The sequence below is a fragment of the Sinocyclocheilus grahami genome, unplaced genomic scaffold (genome assembly GCF_001515645.1).
Source record: "Sinocyclocheilus grahami isolate Dianchi unplaced genomic scaffold, SAMN03320097.WGS_v1.1 scaffold1702.1, whole genome shotgun sequence".
NCBI lineage: Eukaryota > Metazoa > Chordata > Actinopteri > Cypriniformes > Cyprinidae > Sinocyclocheilus > Sinocyclocheilus grahami.
Window position 1 is genome coordinate 35,272 of NW_015506881.1, and position 8,392 is coordinate 43,663.

General features: G+C 35.1%; 1 pseudogene; it reads right to left on the bottom strand.

The window, feature by feature from the left end:
- Positions 1-1,887: 1,887 nt before the first annotated feature.
- LOC107572122 (calpain-1 catalytic subunit-like) lies at positions 1,888-5,460 on the bottom strand (annotated as a pseudogene).
- Between the last annotated feature and the right edge of the window lie 2,932 nt (positions 5,461-8,392).

The following is an 8,392-nucleotide window of genomic DNA, read 5'->3' on the forward strand; positions in this document are numbered from 1 at the left end:
ATATATATATATATATATATATATAGTTAAAAACTAATATGCAAGTGAGGAACAAATTATACTGATATAAAAAGAATAACACAAGAAACACACTAGAATTCTCCATCCTCTTGGTAGTTGTGCAGACGGGACCTTACAGATGGGTCAATTTCACGCCCTTCCCTTGACTTGAATCGACAGATGGTAATAGTATTCAACAAAGCTATTTGATATTCATTATTATTTTAGGAATAATTTTCCCCATCCACCCCTCCTCTTCACATCACTCTCACTCATCACTCCAGGGTCCCGTCCACTCCACCTCTCCCCAAGGGTTTCTGATGTACAACAGCTGGGTGGGCTTCCCTCTATACACCACCTGGCCAACAACAGTGAATTGTCTGTAATTGGTTGAGTTTTTTTTGTCAATAAAAATCCAGCACTCACCTCATCCACTCCAGTAATGGAGTATGTGTGGCCTTTCACTAGTTTTTTAAAGGTGATCGCCTCGTAATCTAAAAGTGAATATAAAATAAGTCAAGTCAAGTCTGCTTTTTTGTCAATTCTTCCACATGTACAGGACATACACACAGAGAATTGAAATTGCGTTACTCTCAGACCCTTGGGTGCATACAGATAACATAAATACAGATTAAATACAAAATACAACTATACAAATATACAAATAAGGTCAAATGTAAAAATATATATATAAAGCACAAGGCATATGGCAGATAGAGTGCAAACAACAAGTAAACAACAGTGCAGAAATAGTGATTGTAGTGCAAAAAATGATTTGTAGTGCAAAAGAGCTTATTCAGACTATAAACTTTAGTACTTCTGAATATATTAACAACAAACCAAATATGAGATAATAAAGTTTGGTTAGCATGGCCCCTGCTGGTAGATACTGAAATAGCACCATTTAAACCAAAAAGCTTGATATTATTAAAAAAGTATAATTGTATTATATTATATCATATTGTATTGTCTGGTGACCCTACATAGAACAAGCGATTTGGAATATGGGTGGATATTCTATTCTATTCTCCCGCAGCCCTACATTGAATATAACATTTTTATATTAAACAAATTAAATCAAATTTTAATTTATTTACATTTTTAACTATATATATATATATATACACACTGTATATACACACACACAATTTGAATTTAGATTTCTACATATTCATTAAAATGGTTAGAAGTATTAATATTTTAAAATGTGATTATATTATATTATATTATGTGACCCTGGACCACAAAACCAGTCATAAGGGTCTAAATTAAATTATTTAAATGTATTATTATAAATATATAATAATATATCAATTATTATTAAATTATTTTAAATTGAGATTTATCCATCTGAAAGCTGAATAAATAAGCTTTCCATTGATGTATGGTTTGTTATGATAGGACAATATTTGGCCGAGATACAACTATTTGAAAATCTGGAATCTGAAGGTGCAAAAAAATTTAAATACTGAGAAAATCACCTTTAAAGTTGTCTAAATGAAGTTCTTAGCAATGCATATAACTAATCAAAACTTAAGTTGTGATATATTTACGTAGGAAATTTACAAAATATCTTCATGGAACATGATCTTCACTTAATATCCTAATGATTTTTGGCATAAAAGAAAAATTGATCATTTTGACAATGTTTTTTTTTTGCTATTGCTACAAATATACCCCAGCGACTTAAGACTGGTTTTGTGCTCCAGGGTCACATATTATATTATATTCATTGTAGGGGTTAAAAAGTTTGAAACTGACTAAGATTTTCCCAGACTGCTGTATTTTATGTATGTCACAATTCAAAATGAGACCAGCTTGCTCTAGAAATGACAACATTTTGACTTGATTGGTTATGTTGTTCCTGAGCACTAACATCTATGGAGCAGCCCATCAGGGAGCCTCTCTCCACAGCTCTTCTGATAATGCTGAAGAGGTTGGGTGGAGCTTTTTTCAGCTCATACATCTCTGTCACTCCTCCAGTGAAGTCCTCAAACCCCTCAGACGTACAGCCTCCCGACAGAGCCTCATAGCAGCTGTTCAACCATTCACATCCATAACAGTGAACTCATTACACAAGCAAACAGGATCCTGGGCTGAAGACTACCCTTCTTACTTTGCATAGGCCTTCTCCACCAGGGCGCTCCAGAACTCTGCTCCCTCAGCTGAGTGGACGAAAAGTAGCTTCCCGTCTCTCTGACAGGCAGCCAGTCATCAATCACCACATCCACCCAGTCCCCGAACTGCCAAAACTAGAAATTCCATGTCACAAATCATCATGTCATAATTATTGTAAAGAAAAAGATGACAACTCTGATGATTTGACATTCTCTTACTATGAAATTTTGTTGGTTTCTGTGGAAATGTTCATAATGCCTAAACGCATCCATGTCTGATATTGATGATATTTAGAGATTTTGCAGTTTTTCAACTTGTAATTATGTGTTTGACATGAATGGTTTTTACTAGTCAGGAAACTTGTAATTACCGAGATGACATGAATGCAGCATTAAACACCAGTGCACACAGTGGGGGGATGGGTGTACTATATTTTTGGAATTCACTGTAAATATTCATAAAATTATGTGTTGAATGTCCCAGATCACAATCTTCAGTATTAGGCCTCAACAATAAGGATTTTTTCCCCTGCTATCTTAATTGGTCCAGTCATTTTTTTATTGCCCCTAATATTATTAATATTACATTTTTAGCAACACATTTCTATATACTATATAATACACTACCAATCAAAAATTTGGGGTCAGTATAATTTTTAGGAGTTAACACTTTTATTCAGAAAGGACACATTAAATCGATCAAAAGACATTTATAATATTACAAAAGGTTCCTGTTTCAAACAAATACAGTTCTTTTGAACTTTCTATTCATCAAAGAATCATCAAGAAAAATGTATTATGGTTTCCACAAAAATATTAAGCAGCACAACTGTTTTCAACATTGATAGTAAGAAGAAAAGAAGATAACAATAAGAACATTTCTTGAGTAGCAAATATTAGAATAACTTCTGAAGGATCATGTGACACTAAATCCTGGAGTAATGATGCTGAAAATTCAGCTTTCAGGAATAAATTACATTTTAAAATATATTTAAACAGAACACAGTTATTTTAATAATATTTCATAATATTACCGTTTTACTGTATATTTATGAGCATTTGCTTGGTGAGCATAAGATACTTCTTTCAAAAACATTTAAAAAATCTTAACAATCCGAAACCTTTGAAGACTAGTGTATTTTATTAAACATTAGGTTTCTGTTTAAAAAAAAAGATATGTATTTGATAACTACATACTGTACATTTGATATATTTTAAATATGCAATAACAATTTGTGCATTTCTCTTCCTATGTAAACATTAGTACACTAGGTGCTGCTGGCTGTTCTCCAAGTCTCTCTGCAGCACTAATGCTCTGGACATTACACACATTCACTGAGTGACTGAGCCTAAATGGCTCCTGGCTGGAGAACAGAAGGGGAATTTGGCAGAGGCGAGTTAAATGTGGCCATTTCATTTTCTGGGTGAGGCTTGTATATACAGTGGGTACGGAAAGTATTCAGACCCCCTTAAATTTTTCACTATTTGTTATATTGCAGCCATTTGCTAAAATCATTTAAGTTAATTTTTTTCCTCATTAATGTACACACAGCACCCCATATTGACAGAAAAACACAGAATTGTTGACATTTTTGCAGATTTATTAAAAAAGAAAAACTGAAATATCACATGGTCCTAAGTATTCAGACCACAGGGTGGGCTGACGTTTAGGGACTTTTGCTTAATGTAGATCTGCTGAGCTATGGAGAATCAAATGGAAGTGGAACAGATTGGTTTACACGCTGCATTGAAGAGAAGGACATGTCTTGGATTTTTCACAAAATCACAGTTTGGGCAATGTGGCAGAAAATTAACTAATGGGTTCTAAATTTATTTCTTCAATACTTATAAAATATACATTTTCTTGTATGACTGAGAGGGCATAGATTACCTTTATCTACACACTGTCTTTCTTTTATAAATAGCTGTCCATATAATTAAAGGTGCACTCAGTAATATATAATTATACTTTATAACATTAGAATTCTAATTCTATATTATACATTTCTACATAATACATACATGTATTCATATACATGTATATATTAACTATAAAATGAATATTATAATGTTAATTGGAAAAAACAAATCTGCGTGTATTGTGTTCAATACCTGGAAGTGGAAGATTCCAGCATATTGCTGATGGAAGCTCTGGCCATGAGGCACCACTCGATGCAGCAAGGGTTCATTGAGGGTAAGGCACGCAATGGCTGCCAGCAGCCAACAATCACCTACAATCAGTATATTAAACATTATTGCATTATTAATATTAAACACAATAATTTGCACTATTGAACTAAACTGAATCAATACTGAACTGAATTGAGCTGAACAATGACATTATTATCATCTGTAGCTGAACTGAGTTTGTGTCATAAATAATGAATTTTGCAACATTCCCACTGTTATTGAACTAAACTGAATCAACATGGAACAAAACAGCTGAATAATAACAAAAATGGTCTTTTCAGAGCTGCTTTACAGCAGACTATATAAATAAAAATGACTTGATTAAACAAACAAGCAAAAACATGCTTCATTACTCTGGCAACAATATGATAATCGGCAAAAAAATAAATAAATAAATAAAAGAAAACTCAGTCTCTTGTTTGTGGCGGGAAAGCACCCATGCCATGTTTTTGAGTTGTTCATTGGTTTTGTTCAGTTTTAGTAGCTGCTTGTTTTACCTAGAGCTCCTTGGCAGATGTCAGTGCGTGTGGCCCCGTCGATGATAAAGTGTGGGTCAGTGCAGAACTCCTGCGGTACACAGAGAAGACCTATGGGTCAGACAGGCCATAGAAATGACCGGAACATCTCTGCTTGACAGATAAATAGATGTTGATCATCCAGTGTTGCCTTTTTTACTGTGTTATATTATTTTGCAAGTAAAACATGGGGGTGAGTAAATGATGATTTTAAAATTTATTTTGGGGTGAACTATTATGCAAATATACATGCAAATGTAAATTTGTGAGCAAAGACTTTTTGCATAAATTATGTAGGCTGATTTATTTTAAATGTATGTTTTTGCTCTTACTAGGGTTGAAATATTGGCCCAAACTACAGACTCAGTTTATTCCAATGTTCTCACCGTGGGCCTCATCCAGCGAACACCTTTGGTTTTGGCAGAGCCGGGGCCCAACTCCTTGAATCCTAAAGAAGACTGCTGGGCTGGGAATGTTTCATCCTCAAACAGACATCCACTCTGCAGGCAACGGGCATGCAAGGTTTCAAAATCTTGGCCCAAGAACTTCAGGGCCATATTGTTTTGACCCAATCCCTCATTTCGATCCCATTCGCTCCTCAAACGAGCAGCGACTCCCATGGCGCAAATTGGCTCCATCCAGGACAGAGCTGTCAGAGACACCCCAAAAATATGGATCACTGCTGCATTTATTTATTTATTTACTATCATTTCTACCCTCCCAAATGAACTATTTACAAGCAGATGTAATATAATATCCTTCCACCCATTATGTTTATATGGTTAGTGTTTAAATATAACACTCATACAGCTTCTGCTGTTGCCAACCACTCATGAAAACATTTGACAACATCAAGATAAACTTTCCAATCTAGGCTTCTACCAATTGTAAAAGTATTGCAAATCACCTTATAATGGCACTCGCCAAATCCAGATATGAGTATCCTTGCAATGAGGTCCTGTTCAATTAACTAACATAGCATGTTAGGCTTTGTCCCAGCATGTAAAGGCTGCTTTAAGGGACTGCAGTGCGCGCGTGTGTATAATGCTCCCAAATGTTACTATTTAATATCAGACAAGGAGTTATGTTCCTCTAGAGGGCGCAAGGAGGCCCCAAAAGCAGAATCCTGCATTGAGATGTATTGATATTTTGCCATACTGGAGACATTTGTACATTCATATTTGTACATTATATGTTAGTCTACAAATTTCAAGTACTGATATATACAGACCTAAATAACCTCTATAATTTGTTTTTTTTAAACAGTGCAAACATCATGACAAGTGCAGAGAAAAGTAACAGATTACATGTGACAACGTCGTTACTGTGCAGCGGTCAAATTTGAATAGACATTAATTCGGAAAATACATTGTGAAGAATTCAAATAGTTAAATTATTAACATAATTATTATTTAAATCCCACCGTACCTGACCAGCTGGAGAATACGCTTGAGCCACGCCCAATTTCATTGCAGCTATTGTGACTGCGGCAGACCATTACATATAAGTCTCTTCTCAATTGGCCAGCCATATAACAGACATATTTATGATGTGTGTTTTTCTTAAAGAATTCATTTGAATTTAAACCATTAAAAAGTACTACAACCTGTCTAGATTAGAATACTAAACCCTTACCACTCATTCCTCAGCATACTGAAAGATTAAATGCGGAGTTACATCTACAGGCGAATACTGGCGACTTTTTAAAACGTCCTAGACAACAAGAGTGCTGCAGGGCAGTTTTGTGAATTCTACATTTGTATTGTTCTTCATAATTTAAAAAAGAGCCTCAAGCTGTATAAATGTAAATGTCTCCCCTACTGAATATATAAAAACAGTTCTTGACTATAAATTGTGCACTATAAAATCCATACCAGTTTGGAATAAGTTCAAATCAAATGATTACATAATGCCCAAAAGGGGGCAGCAAAGAGCTGCAGTAATGTGACTGTCATCTGATTGTTGTCTGAAATATGACCCATATTAAAAACCTACAGGAACAGAGAGAGAGAGAGAATTAGAAGCATCTTGTCCTTTGATGGAAAGCTCGATTATCTGCAGTCTTCAGAGCTATGTTAGATTGTGTGCGTAAAAGACAGCATCCTTCACATGTTTGATTCTGGTGTCTGATTACTGTGTAGGCCTAGATCATATCAGAACAGATTAAAACAAACATGCATTTAACTCAGTCCTGTTTTGTACTTTATTTCGCTTGTCATGCATCCAAATGGGCTACAAACAGGAAGTGGGAATGTGTAGGAAGTATGTTGCATCAGTATACTGTATAGTAAAAGCACAGCCCTTAACATTTCCAGGACAGTCTTGAAATAGACTTTAGCCTTTAGGGAATAGCCTACATGTATTCAGCTCCAGCTTTAAAAAGTGAAAGTGACATGTGGCCAAGTATGGTGACCCATACTCGTAATTAGTGCTCTGCATTTATCCCGTCCAAAGTGCACACACACACACAGCAGTGAACACACACCCGGAGCAGTGGGCAGCCTTTTTTTTGTTGCGGCACCCAGGGATCAGTGTGGGGTTCGGTGCCTTGCTCAAGGCACCTCAGTCGTAGTATTGAAGGTGGGAGAGAGCGCTGTACATTCACTCCCCCCACCCACAATCCCTGTAACCTTTGGGTTACGATTCCGACTCTCTAACCATTAGGCCACGACTTCCCATAAAGTTGTGGGAACCCTTTATCCAAAAGGATTAAAATGCAGAAAGTGTAAGGAACTCTGGGCTCTTTTCGATTATTCTTTGGCAGTCTGCATGTTTCAGGACTTGATGTCATGAAACTGCACTTCTCTCTGGCTTCAATCTGTCAGGGAGAGATAAACTACAAACGGTGCCAGCATGGGTGGCTGCAGTGTTTTAGGAGCTGCCACTACCATAATAGATTCAAGTGGGATGCATTTTAAAAATACATAGAAAGAGAGCAACAGAGGGACATAAATATAAACTTATGACTTCATATTTTCTGTCGTTTCAAACTGTTTCAGTTGAAGCGACAGTCTAAAACATGCTTTAGTCTCAATACGTAAATAAGCATTTTTTTTCATACGTTAATAATGCACATGGAGAAGTAGAAGTTGATTAATATTGTGCTAATATGACAAACTGCAGGTGATAGTGATCCCTTTATAGAATGATAGAATCCCATTATAATCAATTATACTGTCTGTCTACATAGTTCTAAAACAGGGTCTGGGACCCACAGAGTGCATGTGCAAATGTTAAAATTCAAATAATTCAATTGATTTTTTATTTTATTTTTTACATTAAGTTATATTTATGAAAAAATCCATTAAATAATAAATCTGTGACAATATATAAATGAAGCGTAATGTGCTCATAATTCATCAGCTGCAGCTACAACCTTGGCAAATCTAATGTTTTGTCTCATAATGAATATAAAATTATATAAAATATGTTTTTAATACAAAAAATACAACAATTATATTATTGGAAATACAAAAATTAGGTTATATTATTAGATCTGTATTTATTTATTTATTTTTGTTTGTTATTTCGAATAGCCTACTGACTAGTAGTTCTTAGGGGATCTTAGTA